This window comes from Sturnira hondurensis, unplaced genomic scaffold, assembly GCF_014824575.4.
Source record: "Sturnira hondurensis isolate 20B ecotype Veracruz unplaced genomic scaffold, ASM1482457v3 Scaffold0004474, whole genome shotgun sequence".
In the NCBI taxonomy this organism is placed as follows: domain Eukaryota; kingdom Metazoa; phylum Chordata; class Mammalia; order Chiroptera; family Phyllostomidae; genus Sturnira; species Sturnira hondurensis.
This window is the reverse complement of record NW_028077105.1, coordinates 7157454-7176412: the sequence shown is the minus strand read 5'-3', so window position 1 is coordinate 7176412 and position 18959 is coordinate 7157454. Positions and strand designations below refer to the sequence as shown.

General features: G+C 43.2%; 1 pseudogene; it reads right to left on the bottom strand.

Moving 5' to 3' along the window:
* Positions 1 to 8760: 8760 nt before the first annotated feature.
* Positions 8761 to 10513, bottom strand: LOC118986805 (40S ribosomal protein SA-like; annotated as a pseudogene).
* Between the last annotated feature and the right edge of the window lie 8446 nt (positions 10514 to 18959).

Here is an 18959-nt window from a genome sequence, read left to right as displayed (position 1 = left end):
AGCATAGTTGGAAGAGTTAAACAGCCACGAGGAACAAATCTATCACTTCTTTTCCTCCATGAAGAATTATTTCAGGATAAAGATATGAATGTTGAAAAATGCACTCCAGGTTTGAGCACATTTTTACAATGCTCCTTTTCCTTTTTTAAAAAATGGAATAGCAGGTATCTTATTGGTTGCAGCTGGTAGAGCAGCCGGTGAGGCTGTGTCTGAACAAGTGTGGGATGAGGTGACTTGCACCTGCAGGTCCTCATGAGGGTCCCCGTAATCCTCACAGCAGCTCTGGGCGATCAAGCTAATCACGTGTGATGAAGAGCAGGCTGAAGCCCAGGGCCCTGCACGAATTCACCACCCTCACCTGAGCACCCTGGGGGCTGGGGAAGGTCCATGCCTCCCACACAGCCTCTGGGGCCTGAAAGGCACTGGAAGAGTGTGACATACTGGGACCCCAAAGCATTAGTGGGAGTGAGAAGGGCAGTGTGGGCCAATGAGCAAGGTTCAGTGAGTCTCGGTATTTTAGAAATAACTAAAATAGACAGGAGACAGAGCTGTAGCTCTGTCCATCTGGTGTAGTAAGCATGGGAATTATTTTAAGAAACTTCTGTGTCATGCATTCCCACGAAAACAAAAGGATTCAAAGGCCTTTGTTAAGTCCTAAAAACCAAATGCCTTTTTCTTGGTAGACATTTTTTTAGCTTTGATAACAAATAATAGAATTCATAACAAAGAATATAACTTTTAAGAATGTATTTTTCTGCCCTGGCTGGTGTAGCTAAGTGGATTGAGGGCAGGTCTGTGAACCAAAGGGTGGCTGGTTCAATTCCCAGTCAGGGCTCATGCCTGGGTTGCAGGCCAGGACCCCAGTTGGGGGCACATGAGGGGCAATCACACACTGATGTTTCTCTTCCTCTCTTTCTCCTTACCTTCCCCTCTCCCTAAAAAATAAATAAATAACATCTAAAAAAAATAATGTATTTTTAAGTTATTTCAACTCAATTTGGACCATCAGTCCTTTAAAAAATATATTAGGGTATGTTCAGAATGTGATGGAAGAGGTAGAGAAGATGAGAAACCCATGCTGTGCTCTGTCCTCACCTGTCATGTGTCAGGACAATAGACATCAAGAGAGAACTTTGGGTACCTATTTCCTATGCACCGTGATATCTTCAGGCTACAATGTTATATAACAATTATGTTGTAATTGTTGCTGTTGATGCAAGTACTTCAGCAGCTGAAACAAACAAATAAAATATTTGAAATCTATCCAAATCATAAATCTTGGGTAAAAGGTCTTCTTTGAGAATATGTTACCAAAACGTGTGCCCTGGATTTCATTGCCCTGGACCCAAATCTGGGTCAGTGAATCTACTGCGGGGGCCATTTTTCAAGCAGCATGGTGATGCAAGGAAAGGGGTCCCCAGGCAGCCGACTGGAAGAACGACTGATCTTCCAGTGAACTCAAACTTTAAAAATGACTATGACTAATCATCATCACCATCATCATCATAACATAATGATTTAATATTAAATTATCTGATCCAACTTTATAGTCATCCTCTTAGACAAGTCCATTGCATGGTGCCGATAGCTTCTGACAATGTGCTGACAGCAGAAATTTTAATCTTAGGAATTTTGGCACTGATCCAAAACTTCTGTATAGTGGGGAGGGGTGAGGGAGGTGTAGGTGGTACGACAGACAGACCTGAAATGGTAAAGGGGGTAGGGAAGAAAAGTGGGCCAGGAGACAGTGCACTGGAGGAGACAGACAGGTTTCAGGCTGGAGCTCGATGCATCAGGTAGGAATGCTGCTGGGTCAGGGTGGACAGTGCGAATTGGTAATTTGTGTGCAAATGCACACCAGGGACAGGAAGCCAAGGGGTGTGGCAGAAGGGATGGAGTTCGTAGGGGACCTGAGCTGGCAGGGCTGGGAGACCAAGCACAAAAGTGGGAGGAAGACCTTCTCCGGTTGAGACAGATGAGACAATTGTTTCACAACAGGGACAGAACCAATGGAAGAGTAAGCTGCGTCCAGAGAGAAAAGTCAAGGTAGGGTTGGATAAGGGCCGAAGACAGGCAGATGGAGGACCAGAGTGAGTCTCAACGAGCGGGGGAAGCACACAACAACATATGGGGGTTGAGGGAGTCCTCGGGTTTAGGGAGGGGATAAGACAATGAATGAAAGAAACGAGGGGTGGGACTCAGAGAGTCTGGCTGCAGAAGAATGGAGGAACTAAAGACTCGGGGTGGAGGGAGTCGTGTTAAATCGGGGGGCAAGGGGTTAAAGGTGGAGGCAGAGAGAGTGGTGAAGAGAAAGGGGGCCTGGGAAGAGGAGCGAGTGGGAGGGTAGGAAGAACCGAGTAAAACAATGAGAGAGGTGGTAGGAAGTGAGAAGGAAGGGATGTAAAACTAAGAAAGAGGGACTCAGAGAGAGATTAATAGAGACAACGGGTTCAGGGAGTGTGTGCAAATGGGGAGGAGGATGGGAGAGGAGATGCGGACACCGGAAGAGAGAGGAAACCTGGAAGACAGAGTTGGGCATGTAGAGAGCTTCGGCCTTAGCTCCTTCCCTGGAATAAAGAGGAGAGGCCTGGCCTCAGGCAAGGTACCAAGGCTGTGATGGAAGAAGCCGCGCAGGCTGGGAAGGGGGAGGGGAATGGAATGGCTAACCCAGGAGCTTGAAGTTTCAGTTAATCCTAAACGATATATACTAAGTTCTAGAGATCAGCTGTACAACGTTGTATCCATGATTAACCATACTGCATTGTACATGCAGAAAGTTGAGGGTAAATCTGGGAAGTGTTTTTACTGCACTAAAATAAAATTGAAAAAGAAAAAGAAATAAGAATTGGGGAGGAGATGTAGACACAGAGGGAAAAATGGAGAAACGGGGAAAGGGAGTAACAGAGAGAGGGGTGTAACACAGAATTAAGGCCCAAAGTCCCTCCCTCGGGAAAACCCACCGAAACCCCAGGCCTCCGCGGAGGAGCAGAGGCTGCGATGGCCTGGCCCACATCAGAGAGAGGCGGCGGCAGGAAGAGGGCAGGACACAGACAGAGCGGGCAGCAAAGGTCCAGTGAGGAGGCTGAGGTTTGGGAGCTGGGTGAGGCCCACAGGGTTAGCAGTATGTACAGGGGGGAATTAGGGACAACATAACTGCCTTGTTCTCAGAGTGGCAGGAGATCAGTAACCAAAGAGGTCAGGCCAGCAGGGACGCAGGCCCATCCCCACCCCATCCAAACCCTGCGCTAAGAGATTGGACCGAACTCTAGCATGACCTCTAGTACAGAAGTCATGCTATCGTAGGATGATGGCAGCCCCCGACCCAGCTCCCCCACCCCACTGCCCCCATTAGGAAGCTCAGTGATGCCAGGGTAATTCACTATTTGTTCCAGCCAAAACCTGCGGACAGGCCCCTGACTTCCCTTTCTTAAAGCAAAATGCTTTTTTTCTTTTGAAAATCAACTTCCTTTGGTTTGGTTTTTTTTTTTTTCTCTGTAGAGCTGTTGATGATAAATTCTGCCCTTGGCCAGCTTTGCCTGTGTTGGAAGTGGTGATGCAGTTTCCTTTTTTTAGTTCTTTTGGGGACTTGAGCTCATTTAAATTTTACTATTTAAAAAAAAAACCACCCCCAAACAGTGCTGTTTCACGTTGCTTGAATAATTCACGAGGGCGCAGATGGAAGCGTACATATAGCTACGAAGTGAGCGTCCCTTCACAGGAGCGTCGTTCTGTTAGCCGGTCCCAGTACGGCCCCACGAAGGTTGAAGCGCTCCACGGGAGGAATCCACAGAAGTGTCTTCTCCACTAACATACCACGTGTACGGGGATTTATTAGAAACTCCGGAACACAGTGCTATGTTTCCAAAATCTTATAAAACAAGGCCAGAGTAATCAGAATTCAGGCATTGTACGGGAAAATGAACACCCTCTCCAAAACTTGCGCTCCTCGTTCTGAGTTTGTCTGAAAGACATTGTAAAAAATACAATTACTGCTCTACCCGTTCAAAATCATGAACAGAAATGTAGAACTGGAGCCACCACCGTGTTTGTCTGAGGCCTCGGCCCGGGCCTCCTGCAGAGCAGTGGGGGTGGGGTGGGGTGGGGCCCTGGGGATTCAGGGGAATTAAACCTGTACTCAGCTTCCAGAGTCTTTATCTCACCTTCACTGACCCTGGGAAAATTACTTCCTGTGTCTGTGTCTCTGCTTGCGTTGGAGGTGAGGAGAATATCAGCCTCCTACTAAGACAGTGTGGGGGTAAATAGCAAATGCGTACGATTGAAAATGCATTGCTAATACTATGTGGAGAGCCATGGGGAATGTCAAATGGTAACCCTACTCAGGGTGAATGGAAGCTGTAATGACAAATAGCCCGCTGTGTCTCTCAATATACCCTTCAGCCGCGCTATGGTGTGGAAGTTCTTTGAAGGCTTTGCCACGGTCTAAAGGGCACAAATAACTCGTTTTAGTCCTAAACCAACGAGATGTTAACATTTGCACAAATGGGCATTTCAACACGAATTTGGGAGAATATGTCTACTTCTAGTTTAGCCTAACACTCTCGAGGCCTAAAAGTCCACCACCGCCCAGCCCGGTGCTCTGGGAGCTGGTCTGTGAGCAGGGCCATTTCTCCTGGGAAGACGCCACCTGCTGGTGACTGTGTGGGGCTCCAGTTCTTCCTGAGACATGGGAATTCTGAGTCCCTGCCGCGTCTTTGGGTTGGCTCTCCTTCTACTACTCTCTGAAGCAACAAAATCAATCCGGACCTTCTCCCATGTGACAGAATTTCACAGTTTTGATGTCAGATCTCCCACTTTTCTTAAGTTTTTATTTTCAGCAAAAATACTTGCCACTTCACTTTTCGTATGCCACAGTCCTGATAGATAGCTCCTCATCATCAGTGCCAACTTCTTGCAATCCGGTCTAACCTGTTATTGTTTCATTTCAAATGTGTTCTTCAAAATGGGTCACTACCGTAAGAAAAGGGTCTAATTAGTTTAAAGCACAGTGAGACTCCTTCATTTAAATGGTACTCTAACAGACATTTATTGAATGTTGGATTTTCAGGAGCAGCACTTCCAGGATATTGGACTCTGCCTGCCCTCCTAGACCCTCACCGTCTCACTGCCCCACCTTTTACCTGCCATACCTCCTAAGTTCCCCAACCTCACCACCCAGCCCCCTCGGGGGACCCCTTTGACCTCCACATTCCGTATTTCTGAACCCAGGCCACAGGCCTGAAATGTATTTTCATGTACAACTTAGCACAGCAGCATTGTCCTAAGGTGAAAATTAATCTGGGCTTTTAGAGTGTGCTAGCTTGCAGGAAAAATAGCAATTAGTACTCTTTTTCAGGATAAAACCTCTCCTAAAAAGAACTTGATAACAGACACACTCACGAGGCTCCACCCTGCAGAGCCACACAAATAAAAATAGAGAAAACTCACACAATTGCCCTATTACATTCTCTCTATATTTGGTCCTTCATCATTTTTTGTATTCTTTTTTTCCCCAGCTGCCCCATGGGGAGAAAGAGAAAAGCAGGGAGGACACAGAAAATTGGCCTGTAATTGAACAAGAAAACGACTCTACTTCGGAGAGCCCTGAGGGGGTCGACACAGCACACACTAGAAATGGGACAATGAGTGAAACGGTGTCAACTCTCCAGGACTGCAAGCCTCCAGAAAGTGCTTCACGGGGCAAGCTGGCAGCCATCAGGGTGTTGGAAACACATTTGTGTGCTGGAAACATGTGCTGGAAACACATTTGTGTAACCGCTCTCCTGTGAGGATGCTGGATAAGCACAGATTTCTCAGCTGCTAACATTTCTGGGTATTAAATGTGCATGCACTGTGCTGCATTTTGCATGTTCTGCCCTTCTGCGAGGCTCTTGGCCTGGTGCTGGAAGATAAGCTGGGGAAGCATATGCCCAACTCTTCCGAGGACCTTTATTCTATTCTTTGTTCATAGTGAAGTGCATTTCTCATCTAAAGACATCAGAGGTGCAAGGCACTATTTTGGTGTCATCTTGTGTTATCCTATTTTCTCCTCTCTGTATTTTCTTTGTTGAAAAACCTCATAGGTTTGGCCCTCTTTGCCTCCAAAAGGAAGGGGCAGAATAAATTTGGAAATCCTGGCTTTTATTGTCTGAGTCCCAAGCCACAGAGGGAGGAGAAAATTTGTGGGCCTGGGGAAAGTGGCCTTAATAATCATGGTGGGTACATGATTTCATAGGCTGAGAAGCGTCGCCCATGCCCAAAGCTGAGGAGAAACAGATGGCAGAGCTCATGCCCTGCTTCTGCTTCCTGGGGGTGCCACCAGGGAGGCCACAAGATCTCTTAGGATCCTGGGTCCCCAAAGCAGAAGGGACCAAGTCTAGCAAGACCATGGAGCCCAAGGCTTTGTGGGTTCTCTAACCAGGGTCACAAACCCAGTGTGTCTGGGTTCCCAGTGGGGAACGTGGATCTGAAGTTCGGAGTGACGGAACTGGGAGATGAGGAGGGTTGGTGCAAATCTCAATATGTACCCGCCTGAGGTGACCTGTTTCTGCATTTAAAACTGTGAGGGCGAAGGAAGCCCATCTGTCGAACTTGACAAGCACTGGGCCATGGTCCCAGGCCCACACCGAGTGGAAAATGACTATCTTAGTAGTACCCAGTGTGGACTGATTACTAAGGTCCAGGGTGTACCCAATGCCTCGGTGCCACATAAGTCCCCAAACACTGCTGTTAACTCAGAGTGGAACAGGAGTGGTAAAACCTTGAAACGACCTAGGTTAACTACACATAGAAGTTTCAGGATGAGAATTTGCCACGTCCAGTGCTAACCAGGTCGGCTGACACAGTCACGGCTTGGGGATGCCGCATCCAGTGCTAACCAGGTCGGCTGACACAGTCACGGCTTGGGGACAAAGGCTTCACAGAAGCATTTTCTAGCCATGTCGGTTGACACAGTCACGACTTGGAGATGACGGCTTCACAGAAGCGTTTTCCAGTAGGACGGACGTGGCATTAGTGGATATATGGTGTTGCTTTTATTCTTACTGTTTCTTAGTATTCTAACCTTTACACTTCTGATAATTTGGAATCTCCTAGAATTAATGACCACTCTCAGAGAAAAAACAACAGTTGGCTCAAGTCCTAAGCAGTATCACCCTGGCTGAATTAAGGCATCGTACTTTACTTATTTGTTCCTGTGAAAGCCACCCAAGAAAGAACAGTTCAGGGAAAAATATGTATTCCCACAGAACTGCCTCATAGAATAGCAAAAACCCCTTTAGAAAATAGCCCCTGATTGTTAAAGAGTTGTTAGAGTAACAGCCCCTCCTTTACCTTGAATAGGAATAGATATCAATTAGAATTAGACAGGCATAAAAACAGAAGAAGCTGGTTAGCTATTACAAACTAAGCACTTAGAAACAACTACCAAGGAGTCAGAGTCCTCAGTATACAAAAAACATTTTAGACAGCAAGATAGATAGCCAAGTTAGATATTACAAAGGCTTATAATGAATTTCCTAACCTCTGCTCGGTCTAAGCGTACCTGTTGCCAATGACTATTTCTGAGAACTTTAATAAACAATAAGACATTTAAACTGTATACATAGAACTATTTCAAATTGTCTGATTAATGGTTTTCCTGGTCAAAATAACTTTTGTTTATCATAACTGAAACTATGGGAACTTTCATATTTTCCTGGTTACCTTTGTATTGATTTTTTCTGCTTAACTGATCATGCTGTACACCTGTAAATGTTAACCTATGCCAAAAATGAAAATATAAAAAATCAGCTTGTACTTGCAATAAACGGAACAGTGCTTCACCTGCCTTTGAGCTGTGTAGTTGCCTGTTACCCAGCGCCGACGCCTACTCTCACCTGAGGACCCTTAGATGGGCTGCGGCTGGACTGCGGCAAGAATTAAAATGGAGATTAATCTGAGTTCTTGAAGTTTTCAGAAGTTTCATGTGCACCTGCCTTTGTGGGCTGATGATACTCTCATCATCAGAAAGGCGTCTAGGATAGTAGTGGCTTCACCAGTGTGAACCTCGGTGCCACCAACAACCGTGCATGTGATCTCAGGAAAGTCACTTAGCATTTCAAACCTCAGTTTCTCTGTCTTTTAAAGAAAAATGATAGCAATACCTCTTCAGGGGTGGCTGTATTAAATGAGACGATATAGTTCAAGGTCCTGGAACAATGTTTGACTCTAATAAGCAAGTACTCAAATTGCAACTCTTGGTACTAAAAATACTGGTACTTTGGGCTTATTGCCTCACAGAGGATTTGGTGAGAACAGTCATTTGGTCAGTGAGCTTTCCTTGTATCAATATTGAAGATGTGACTACATTGGTTCTCTTGTCTCTTAACATGTGTTTCCAATCTGGCTCCTCTCACTTGCATGTAAAAATACTCCTAGAGCCTCCACTATACATCCTCTAGAGCAGGGGTGTCCAGCCTGTGGTCACAGACTGGTACCAGTCTGTGGACTGCTAGGAACTGGGCCACACAGCAGGAGGTGAGTGGGGCAGGGTGAGCACCCAAGTTTTGCTTGCATTACCGCCTGAACTCCCCTTCCTGCCTCCGGAAAAACGGTCTTCCTTGAAATCTGTCCCTGGTGCCAAAAAGTTGGGGGACCTCTGCTTTAGACATCATCAGACTTACTTAAATATATAGACTAGAAATCAGAAAAAAAAATTAGGAACTTTATTTTTCATCCACCTTATTTGCATTTTCTGCTTAAAAGCTCGTAGAAGAACAGCTAGAACCCCTCAGTGGCTGTTGCTACCCACTCAGTGGCCTGCGCAGTGGGGGCTGCAGACCCATCTTCAGTGGCAGCTGAGTGCTATAGGCTCCAGGAAGAAACCACTGTCGGTGTGGAGGGCGCCTGCACACCTGCAGAGGAGCCTGTGACCTCAGGCTGAGGAGCAGGGAATTCAGGCGCTGGAGCTGTGCATTGACGCTCAAAGTCCCCCTTGGTCACAGCCTTTTAAGCAGCGGCCTGCTCTTCATTTCAGTCTCCTCCAGACCTCTGTAGAAGTAGAGATCAGGCATGACCTCCCATGGGTGCTCAAGGAAGATGGTGCCACGCACACGTGGAACCTCCCTGGCCAGCACCCACCACATCAGATGCACTGAGAGAGTCCACGTAGCCCAGAGGGGAGTCTGTTACAGGGAGCAATGGCGGTCGGCCCTGGGATCAATAATGTCCAGAAGTCTCGGCTCCTGGGAGGCTGCCTGAATCTGGTTAGTGAAGGTTCCGGGACAGAAGTGGTCAGCAGCAGGGGTGACTCCAGGGGCAGCAGCAGATTTCAGCACGAGCCATGGGCCAGAATTCCCAGAGGATGTGACGCTGACACCAACCTGATTTTCAATGGCAACAATGGCACGAGCTGCCAGCAGAAGCTTCTCCCAAGTTCTCTTCAGATTTATGATGCAGATGCTGTGGCTTTTCCATTTGCAGATGTGCTGTTCCATTTGGAAGTCTAGGGTGATGCCACCTAAGTGGGTTCTTGCTGTGAGGAATTCAAGGACATCCTCCTTCTTAATCTGCAGGGCGCAGAGGGCTCCAGACCTCCTGAAATTTTCCCTGTGAGTCACAACCCCGAACATCACCCTATGAACCCCTGTCTGGGTAGCTTGGAAAGGCTGGAGAAATGAACTGCAACTCAGTGAAGACACTTCTATGAGCAGCTAAGTCTCTGAGGTCCACTGCGCAGTCTTTAGGAACTCTAATCTGATTCAAGGCCAAAAGTTAGAATACTCACAGAAGCAGGAGAATAGATGTCTTTAGCTAGCACTTCTCACAGCTGGACTTCTTCGTTGTTGTAACTTCTGCTCCTGAAATTTCGTGTTTAGTTTTCTATTCAAACCCTTCACGGTGGTGCAGAAAGTCACACAATGCACAGATCTTCAGCTGGACATTTAGTTCTGCCTGGCAATTCTGGGTTTCCCTGGTTACCTTTCTCTTTTCTGTTACCTGATTCTGTGGCTCTCAGTAGATGAGTCTGTTTTCTACTTGCCCTAGGTTTCCTCCTCCTGCCTCCTTGGCTGCCGTGCTCCATTGGATAGCTTCCCTGACACCTGCATCTTTGGCATCTCCCTTTAGGTTCCTCCTCCTCAGTATTTAAGCTTGATTGCAGAGTTGCTTTAGTGAAGAACAAAGAATAAAGAAATGAAACTCACTCAATCCCAGGTCTTCCTTCAGCATCCTTGCTATCTCTCCCTTTCCAGAAGGAGGCATTTCGAAAATGCTGTGTCTGCTCCTCTGGACACTTCCTCCACTGTCAGCCCTCACCCCGCCAGAGCCTGACGTAGCTGATGAAGCAGAAGCTGCTGCTTCTTCACAAATCCAATGGCAAGTTTTGAGTCCTCACTTCTGTCCAGCGATGTCTTTGACCACTGCCTTTTGGTGGTCCTCTTACCTGCCCAGAGCTTCTTCCATGTCTTCTCTGAGTACTTCTCCCTGCCCAGCCTTTATCTATCTATGTTTTTATTATTAAAGATTTTATTTATTTATTTTTAGAGAGAAGGGAAAGGAGGGAGAAAGACATTAATGTGTAGGAGAAACATGGATGGGTTGCCTCTCATGCCCCCACAGGGGATCTGGCTGGAAACCCAGTCTTGTGCCCTCACTGGGAATTGAACCAGCAACCCTTTGATTTGCAATATGATGCTTAACCCACTGAGCTACAGAAGACAGGGCTACCACCTACATTTTAAAAGGGTCTTTCTTGGGGCCTCTTCTCTCACTCTTCATTCTCACCCTAAGTGAAGCATCTAATCCTATATCTTCAATTACCACTAAAAAGAATCTATTACTGTTGACATCAGTCTTATCTTTTTACTTCCTCAACTCACTTATCCAGTCTCCAAATCTTTTCAAGCCTTCCCCTCAGCGTTTTAAACCTGTGCACTTCCCCTCCTTGCCATTGCTCAAAATCAACTGTAGGCTCTTGGCAACTCTCGCTAAGACTTTTGAGGTGGCCTCCTGGCTGGGCCTAAGGCCTCTCAGCTTGGTTCCCTCTAATCAATAGCCAGAGCGATCTTTCTAAAAGAGAGGTTGGCCAGTGTCTTCTGAAAAGGGCCAGGTGGTAATTGCTTTAGCCTTTGCGAGCCCTATGCTGTCTTTTGCAACTACTCAGATCTACTGTTACAGTATAAACTTGGCCATGGAGGATACGTAAGTAAATAGGTGTAGATGTAATTCAACTAGTTACAAAATAGCCAGTGGACTCGATCTGGCCTATGAGCCATGCTATGCTGATCTCCATTTTAAAATAGAAACTTGAATGAAGTCTTCCCATTTTCTTCAGGAGGAGTTAACAATTCTTGAAAAGCAGTTTATAAACCCAGCCAGACCTCTCATGACCCACTCCCACCACACACTCAGGTCTAGCCTTCCTGGGAAATTTGCCTTGCAGAGTTGTGTTTTCACCCACAGCTCACTGGGCAGGCCCATTTGATGCTAATATTTTCAATAATATTAGTTGGAGAGGCATCTTGTGCTACAGGTTTGAGTTACAGCTCTAGCCTTACGAACACTGATCCAAGTCAAGCCTCCATTTCTTCATCTATGAAAAGAAATGGGGATAAGGATGTTACCTGGGAATAATAGTATCTGCCTCCTAGATAATTCATTTGCTTAAACGTAACAGTGTAGTGAAGATGATAATCATTCCTGAACTGTAGTGTGTTATATAAACGTCCGTGTGGCCCACACAGGCTCAGCCAGCTCCTGCTTCTCCCCTCCACCCTCAGACTGTCTCAGCTGGTGCGCTCTACGTCTGTCTGCTTTCTGGCAGGTCAGCCACAGCTCAGCAGAGCCCTGGAGGATCCAGGCCACCTGCGTCCTCCTCAGATCAACCCACTTGTTCCTTTGCCAGACTGATCCACTCCCACTTCCCTGCCCCAAGTCTGGTAATGAAAGTCCCAGCCTCCACCCCCTGCTCCATTTCTCGAACAATTAATCACTGCGACGAGAGCTAATTAGAAATGGTGAGTGTGTGTGTGTGTGTGTGTGTGTGTGTGTGTGTGTGTGTGTGTTGAGAGAGATGGTAAAAGACAAGAGAAGAATTAGGCTACTCACTCTATCTGGCCTCATTCCCCACTGCTCCCCGGAGAGAACTGTACATTTCCAAATGGAGGAATTACAGATGAAACAGGTGCAGTAAGTAAAAGCAAGTCTAGCCATTGCATATTTATGGGTCATCTATTCCCTCTGTGCACCTGGGGGTTATTTCCACTTATTTGCAGCACCAGAATATAGTCCATACTTAAACATTAAGCAGGACATTTATTTTTTATTTGCTTTTTAAAAAGCTGTTTTTACACTGTTAAACTTTGTCTTATTTAAAAATCCTCCAACTCATTCAGGCTTCTTTACTGGCCTATTGAAATTGTCTGAGAGGCATCAAAAGCACAGGGAATTAGTCTTCCACTTTCCTTAAAGTTTTAAAGAAACAGCAGCTTTCACATCTGGGCACGGGATCAATTGCACAGGAGGACACTACAAAGAAGCAGCAAAGGAACAGAGTGTGGTTGTTTTTTAGTTGCTGCCTGGAACAAGATAAAATTACTTTTCATGATAGGGAAGTAGGAAATGTACTTTAAAATGCTTTATAGAACATTCACCTTTCAGATTACAAAAGTACTAAGAGCATTGTGACAAGTATTTACATAAATAAAATTCATTCACTATAAGTAGTGCCTTTTACAAAGAAACGTGTGTGTGTGTTTCTGTGTGTATGTATTGCATATGGCAACACTTTCAAAAATGAAGAAGTTCTGAGGGGTTTCTAGAATTGATTCTCATTTTGAATTTGACTAGAGATCTGCTCCACTGTTGTAATAATTCTTTTCTCCTGTGTTAAAAAAAATCTATATTTCTTTATGTAAATTAATTAAATCCAAAAAACTTCTAGACCATGCATTATAGCAACTACTGTATATATTTCAAAAATTATGATAACTTAAACTATAAAACATAAGACCACCCAATCTGTTGTTAGATTACTCAGGCATCTGGAAAAAGGTGTGGTCCCTTTCAGTTTCTGAATAGATATAAAGACGCTTCATTATTAAGCAGACATAGAGATTATAAACATACACACACCTGATAACAGAACCCCAAAATATATGAAGCAAACACTGAGATAATTAAGGGGAGAAATAGACCATTCTACAATAATAGTTGGATAATTTTCTACTCTACATTCTATAATGGATAGACAAATAAACAGAAGACTAATTGGGAATTGAGAACTTGAATAATACTATCAACAAACTAGACCCAAGAGTAACATATGAGGCACTCCGCTGCAAACCAGCAGAATGCAGTTTAAGTGCACACAGTCTCCAGGGTAGACAACATGGTAGAACATAAAATGAGTCTCAATAAATTTTTTAAGTTTGAAATCATTTAAAGTGTCTTATATGACAATAATGGAATGAAACTAGAAATTAATAACAGAAGAAAACTGGAAAATTCACAAATTTGAGAAAATTAGATAACGTACTCTTTCTGTTCTGCTTGTTCATTCTGTTTTTTAGATTCAGTGGTTGATAGATCTGTCTTTATTGCCATTTTATTGTTCATATTTTTTACTTTCTTCTCCTCCTCCTCCTTTTTCTCCTCCTTCTTCTTACAGAAGACCCTTTAACATTTCAGGTAGTACTGGTTTAGTGGTAATGAACTCCTTTAGCTTTTTCTTGTCTGGGAAGGTCTTTATGCGTCCCTAAATTCTACTAAATGATAGCTTTGCTAGGCAGAGTTATCTTGGTTTTAGGTCCTTGCTTTTCATCACTTTGAATATTTCTTGCCAATCCCTACTGGCCTGCAAAGTTTCTGTTGAGAAGTCATCTGAAAATCTTATGAGCTCCCTGTAGATAACTAACTGCTTTTCTCTTGCTGCTTTTACGATTCTCTCTTTATCTTTAACGTTTTGCATTTTACTTATGATGTGTCTTGGTGTGGGCCTGTTTGAGTTCATCTTGTTTGGAACTCTCTGTGTGTCTTGGGCTTGTATGCCTATTTCCTTTACCAAGTTAGGTAAAGAGGGAAGTTTTCTGTGATTTTTAAAAGAAGGTTTTTAATTTCCTGCTCTCTCACCTCTCCTTCCAGCACCCCCATGATGCAGGTGTTGGTGCACTTAAAGTTGTCCCAGAGGCTCCACAATTCAACCCATAACAAGAAGGATTGTTATTGTTTTTTCATTTCCAGTTAGAAAGTAAGCTGGAGAATGACTTAATTAGTGCAAGTGGAGATTAGGGGCTGCTTTGGGCCAGTCAACCGGGCCAAAGTAATGAATTGGGGTAAGAAGACATCTGTCAAATCCTGCTATGGGCACCCAGTGGCATCTAGGTGATTCCCTAAGAGAAGGAAAGAGACCTGGTCAGACAATCATAGTCCACCACACTGATAATGTTGTTATTAGGTCAAAAGAATTCTAAGAAAATGAATATTTAAGTTACACATGGAGAAAGAAGGCTGGTGGCATAAGGTAACTATTGCCCTGCTGGGGGAGGGGAAGCTTTGAGCCTGGTTGTCTAAGCAATGTGAGTCTAGACTTACAGAAGTGAAACTGAGTGTGGATGTCTCTGGCTTTCTAAGCCAAAGAGAATAGAAGTGTATCCAAGAGTATCATTAGAACAATGTTGCCTGAGCTAACCATTGAGAGCTGAAGTATAGAGGAAAGTAGGTTAAAGAACATAAAAAAGGTAAGAGGAAGAAAGAGGTACATATTAGATAAACACCAGAGACAAAGCTGTTGCCCTATGTGCACATTTCTAGAAATATATGCGAAGGGTAGGCTACATTCAATAGCAAGACCTGATCTGATAATTTTAAGAACAACTTTACTTCCTTATTCTTATTCTCCCATATGTATTTCATTTGTTTCCTTCTTCACCTCTGGACCTCTGTATTCTAGGACCAAGGATTTATATTGTTATTCTTACCTAAAGGGAAGGTCTGGTAATAGGTTAACAGGTCCCTTTCCCATTTCCGGTTATCTTCCTGAGTGTTTGCGCCTCATTTAGTGTGCTCAGTCACTTATCCAGATACCACAGAGGGGCAGGGAAAGCACCATGAACAGCTCAGCACCAACAGGTGATGCCTTGTTCTCACGGGAGACTTTTGTGTAGAAACTGCTGAGTTCGTCTCTATTGTTCATCATTAACAAACTTTTCTTTACCTTTGTTCCTTTCCTTCTTGCCCTTGGTCATACTTCTTAGATAGCTCAGTTAGATCTCCAGGAAAGAAAGAATAAGAACAGCTCTTAACAAATTTATGGCAAGAGGAAACTATTGTGTAAGGAGTTTAAATGAGAAAATATACTGGCTTTAAATAATATCTGTCCCCTTTTGAAAACTTAGTGATACGTCTTCAAATAGGATAAATTCATTTGGCACATCAACTATGTGACTAAAAAAAAGTAAAACACAACATTGGAGAAAGTTGAATTCTCTTATATGTACTCGCTGTACAGATTTTACTTTGAAATCACAAGTGTAAATTAATTGGTAAATTATACACTTTGAGTTGGAATTAAGAGGCTGGTCTGTCACTTTAATTAGCCAAGTTCTTATGTACATAAATACATAAAATATATAAACAGAAATATCAATGTAACAAATATTAGTACTATGATTTTGATTACTTATGTTTCCATAGTTAATTCTAAATTGTGACAGAATTAAAAAATGCTTAACCATCGTGGAAATAATTATGACTTTGTAAGCAGTTTTGAAGGATATCTTCTTTGCCAGTTGAAATTTTTTAGAGTGGAGGATTTCAGCAAGAACACTGACTGGGTTCCTGTTAATGACATGGATAGGACATGTTTTCACCTATATTATGACCCTCCCAATAAGGTGATCTGGTGGCTTTCAGTGCCCACATTCCTGTGTGCAAGTTATGCATTACCCAGTTCTTATACTTAGAGAAGATGAGACCCCCATTCATCAGGTACATAAACTATTCTCATCTTTTTTTCTCCTTTCTTTCAGGAAGTGCTGGCAGAGTCTTGTTTCAGCTACACGTTGCTACATAACAAACTATACCCAAAACTCAGTGTCTTAAAATTTAAAAAATTATATCTCACAATTTTGGGGGTTATGAATTTGGGCAGGAGTCAGTTGGTTTATTCTGTTCTTCCAAGTGACCTCTAAGAACATACATGGAACAGAAGGGTCATCCAAGAGAACCCTGCAGCATTCCTGGCCCATGAAACTATGAAACAGGATAAATGGGCTACAGGTGGTTTCCCTGCCATGTTTTGTATTTTAGGGGGATGGCTGGGAGGCTGGGTGTAGAGCAGGGACTGTCATCTGGAGCACCTCCATGTTGCTTCTGGGAGCGAGACTTACACAGATTCAGGGCACCAAGAGCCAAGTGTTCCTAAAGGCAAAGTTGGAAGCTGTGTGGCTTTTTGTGGTCTGAGCTTGGAAGAAATGGAAAGTTCAATGCCACTTGATTGGTTGAAGGGTCTCTAGCCCCAGCCATATTCAGGAGGAGGTGATCTAGAGCCCTCTTTTCTATGTCAGGAGTGTCAACAAATATGTGGCTTTGTTTAAAAACCACGGTAAGTTCTTATGTATTTATCTCACATACTTGTTGTGTTTTACAAATACATAACAGGTAGAAATATAAAGACATCTGATTAAACCCTAGATATAGTGCATGACTTCGTTTGATAATCTGGTCACGACTTTTAATTGTCATTCTACTTGATAAAGTGAGCTTGAAAGGTCACCCTAGCTGATGAAGCCATTTACAAGAAAATCTCTGTACTTGATCCACCGAGCCACAGATGCTATCTCTTGAAATGTAAGCGTGTGAAAAACCCTCATTTTACATGGATGATTTCTTGAATCTTCTTAACTGAAAAATGTGTTATGAAAAATGCTTCATGTTCTCATGCACTTAATTTAACAAATATCAAATGAGAATCTCCTATAGTGAAGTGTATGTTAAGGGAAGGTTTGGATTTTATTAGGTGTTGATGGTTAGGAAGTCATTCAAGGTGAATGGAACAAGATGAGCAATGGAGGTAGGAAATTGCTCAGCACATTTGAGGATGATTATGCCAGGAAAAGATGCAACCAGGTCTGCAGCCTGCCTCAGTCAGGCTCATGGGCCAAGCTCCTTTTGTGTCTTGTTCTGTCTGATTCATTCCTATAAGGATCTTGATCTTGATTCTACTTTTTGGGTAATTTTGTCCATTGCCCCTCATTGAACCAAGAATAGGTACTTGTTGACTAAATAAATAAATGGCAAATTTTCAAAGAATTTGAACATATTAAACCATCTCTTCACACTAAAACTAAATGCTTGTAACATATTTTTTTCACAGATCAGAAGAATTTTAGGTCCTCTAACAGTGCTCCATGGTCATCATCCTAAATAATATTATCATTGCTTATCTTAGTCAACTTATTCTGTTTTTCTGAGTATTTTGATTCCAGATAAAGAGGCATGTACTATATTNAGGAAATTGCTCAGCACATTTGAGGATGATTATGCCAGGAAAAGATGCAACCAGGTCTGCAGCCTGCCTCAGTCAGGCTCATGGGCCAAGCTCCTTTTGTGTCTTGTTCTGTCTGATTCATTCCTATAAGGATCTTGATCTTGATTCTACTTTTTGGGTAATTTTGTCCATTGCCCCTCATTGAACCAAGAATAGGTACTTGTTGACTAAATAAATAAATGGCCAATTTTCAAAGAATTTGAACATATTAAACCATCTCTTCACACTAAAACTAAATGCTTGTAACATATTTTTTTCACAGATCAGAAGAATTTTAGGTCCTCTAATAGTGCTCCATGGTCATCATCCTAAATAATATTATCATTGCTTATCTTAGTCAACTTATTCTGTTTTTCTGAGTATTTTGATTCCAGATAAGGAGGCATGTACTATATTTCTCTCTAACTGAGTTTTCTATATATAAGATGATGGGAAATTGGGACTTTAAGAATTCAGAGTGAGAACTGAGTTTTCTATATATAAGATGATGGGAAATTGGGACTTTAAGAATTCAGAGTGAGCTCACTGATACACAAACCATCACCAGCTCTTCTCAGTGGCTACAGTGTCAAGTAAAAATAAAATATCCTCAGGAAAAAAGCCTTGTTTGGTTCCAGTAAAATGCATTAAACAGAGCACAATAATTGATACGTGCAAAAGACAAAGTGACATTATAAAATCTCCATCCTGAAATTCAGCTGGTTTTGTTTTCACTAAATCGTGTCTTATAAGGTGGGGTTTGAGAGAGATTTGCTTGATTTAATACAGATTTCTATAAAGTTTCAGGATTGTCCCACTTGTTTATTTCATTGGTTGGCTCTACCTTCACATTAATCTCCTCTTTACCCTCCAAACACCATGGGTTTTTGTTTGTTTTTTTTTTTTTTGGCTTTCTCTCACATGCTTTGTGTAGCTCTCAGAAATGACCTGCTATAGTTAAGGGGTGGGGGGGCCAAGAAGAAAAGCTATAGCCATGATTTTGGGCGATGATTTCAAATCTCAAATGCTCTCTAAATATAGAGTCTGCTTGCTTCAAAAATATGTGTGCTGTAATGGCATCTGCTATGGCAGGTCTATTGCTTTTAAGAATCCGAAGGGAGTTCTGAACAGAGGGGAGGGATGAAATGTGAGTTTCATATTCCAGTGCCTTGGCAGGCCGAGCCGTGTCGTGGAGAGAAGCTATTCAGGCGGAGCCGCATGGGTGGGTGGGTGTGCTCTGTCACTGCAGTGAGGGGACTGGAATGCCAGTGTTTCACAATGGTTTAAAAACAAAAAAAGGTTCCTGGCAGGAGGGCCTCTAGGTATTTTTTGTTTATTACCTAGTTTTCAAACACTAGAAGTTAAAAACAACAAGAGATAAAAATGGGCAGAGAATAGCAGCCATGACTCATTCACATGAATACATGGCATTCTTTTCAGCATTGAGACAAAAAAG